General features: G+C 39.2%; 1 protein-coding gene and 1 non-coding gene across 2 annotated transcripts in view; one reads left to right on the top strand and one right to left on the bottom strand.

Moving 5' to 3' along the window:
* The window catches only part of ift46 (intraflagellar transport 46 homolog (Chlamydomonas)), a 5,501-nt gene extending 5,131 nt beyond the window's left edge, over positions 1 to 370 (bottom strand). Inside the window, exon 1 of the mRNA XM_034865352.1 lies at positions 271 to 370. The gene's annotated coding sequence lies outside the window, so the exon portion shown is untranslated. The remainder of the gene's footprint in view (positions 1 to 270) is intronic.
* A 347-nt stretch (positions 371 to 717) lies between these two features.
* trnae-cuc lies at positions 718 to 789 on the top strand. The gene has a single exon. It is a non-coding gene; the product is annotated as a tRNA-Glu (tRNA).
* The last annotated feature ends 1,711 nt before the right edge of the window (positions 790 to 2,500 follow it).

Here is a 2,500-nt window from a genome sequence, read left to right as displayed (position 1 = left end):
GCTACGTGCTTAGCTCGCTAGCTACGGTTACTGAAATGGGACTAACCGTTAGATGCGCTAAGCTAGCTTCGCCAGCTAGCTACGTGCTTAGCTAGCTAGCTCAGCTAGCTTCGTGCCGAGTGAACCGTTTAACTGCTGCTGCTACAACCAAATTCATAACCAGTAACAGCCGGTTTTATGACTTTTTTATGACTAACGATACATTAACGCTCCTATTTAGTTTTTAAATATCTCTTACTAGCTGTCTGAGTTCGCGCTAAACGCCTTTACCTGCGTCAATGTTTGTATGTTAGCTAGCAGCTAGCAACAACGGAGCTGGCAACCGGGTGCTGCTCTGCTGTATCTTAGCAACGGAGCACGCAATGCAACCTGGGATTGTAGTTCTCTTAAATAAACTTCATTGCAATCCAGTGGCAAATACAAACGAGGCAATAGTGCCATCAAGCGAAGTGACTAGAAAACCGCAAGATATAAAAAAATAAAAAATAAAGCAAGAAAAAGATAATTTATTAAAAAATCCTGGAAATTTAGATTTGTTAAGATACAATTCATCCATAGAAAAAAAAATAGGAAAATGTGAACAATGGTTGTTGGTTCAAATCTCCAATTTCCTGCCCAACAACCATGACATCTTTATATGATTTTTGCTTATGATCATGATAATTTCAAAGTATAAAGGGTCAGATTTTTAGCAGGGGCGTGCATTGTGTATACAGGTCCCTGGTGGTCTAGTGGTTAGGATTCGGCGCTCTCACCGCCGCGGCCCGGGTTCGATTCCCGGTCAGGGAACTACTGTTTTGCAGTGGCTGTATGTAGTTGGGTTGGGAACCGGAAGGTCGCCGGTTCGAGTCCCCCATGCGGACCAAAAGTACGGAATGTGGATTGGTGACTGGAGAGATGCCAGTTCAAACACTGGGCACTGCCGCGTGCTCTTGAGCAAGACACCGTACCCCCCCCCCCCCCCCCCCCCCCCCCCCCCCCCCAAACTGCTCAGGGCGCTGGTCTGAACAGGTCCTGAGCATGTGTGTGTATTTCAGGCCTGTGTGTAGTGATTCTAACACACTGTACACACAATGTAAATTGTAATTTCCCCACTGGGGATCAAGAAATAGTAAAAATTCAATTATGAACCATTAACTTTCAAAAGGTAATTTTATGTTAATGATCTGGAAAACCCGAAATCAGGACAGCAAGTGTGGATTGAGGCACGTTTTGGAGGTTTTCTCCATGTTGACTCTGTCCTAACTACTGAAAAAAGAAGTAACCTAAAGCTTTAAATGCAGCTCAATCTCAATTCAATGAATGAATCTTCAGCAGCCAATCACAGCACGGCGATCCCTGCTTTAAATGTTCTGCTGTCAGCTGTCCTTTCAGGCAAAAGACCAGTCTGGTCTAGTCTCCATCAGACTCCATCAGGGTTCTCCACCCCCCTTCAAAAACATGTACAACACTGGAGTCTAATCTCCAGAGGCTCTGTCCATTTCATATGATGCATATGTTCCAATAAACTCTCTCTTTAATAAAGAATGGACGAACTAGACCCACCAGGCTCGGCTTTGTCTCTAAAGACTGAGACTGACTCAGGTTCTTTGTCCGCCATTTTGCCTTTGATCTTTAAGTTGATCTGTGTTTTAACTTCCCCCATTTTGTTTTCTTCCCCAATATCAGCCATAACTACAACATACGACTTCTAAAATACAATTTAAATACACTTAGGCCTGTTTAAAGTAGTGTCCCGCTACCTTTTACCTGGAGGGACACAATAACACAGTCCTCGTCTTTGACCATGCAACTTATATCAAGCATCAGGGTCCAAATTTCCAATAAAAATGAATATTTTTGGTGATGTGTTTTTTCAAAAGATTTCGTCACTTTTTTCATTTTTTCGTCCCAAATTTTTGATGTTGTTGATTTTTCGGCACTTTTTATTTTTTTATTTTTTTGAAATGCTATAAAATTTAATTAAAGACCCAGATTCAATGAAAATATAGAACTGATCATTTATTATACTTATAAAAGAGGAATAGTTGTATATGGAACCATCCATGTTGTGTTTTTTTTTGGAAAGTATGATTGAAAGAAAACCAAATTTTTTACATGATTTTTTTTTGATAATGGGTCAAATTTGACCCAAGGACCACAGGAGAGTTATTAAAATTTGGGAGTTAAAATCAATTTTATGACATTTAAGAAGAAACGCTTTAAAAAAACACTGTAAAAAGTGGGAAAATGTTGACAAAAGTGTCAAAAAGAGGACCAAAACGACCCAGAAAAACAAAAAATTGCATTTTTATGGTATTTAAATACCAAATCAACAACATCAAAAATATCAAAAAACACCCAAAAATGTATTAAAATTTGGGAGTTTAAATCAATTTCATAACATTTAAGAAGAAACGTGTTAAAAGAACGGAAGAAACTGACAAAAACACTGTAAAAAGTGACAAAAATCACGCGAAAAGTGCCGAAAAAGAAACAACAAGAACAAAAAGTTGTGTTT

This window comes from Etheostoma cragini, unplaced genomic scaffold (genome assembly GCF_013103735.1).
Source record: "Etheostoma cragini isolate CJK2018 unplaced genomic scaffold, CSU_Ecrag_1.0 ScbMSFa_1523, whole genome shotgun sequence".
NCBI lineage: Eukaryota > Metazoa > Chordata > Actinopteri > Perciformes > Percidae > Etheostoma > Etheostoma cragini.
The sequence above is the reverse complement of the archived record's forward strand: the minus strand, read 5'-3'. Positions and strand labels throughout refer to the sequence as shown.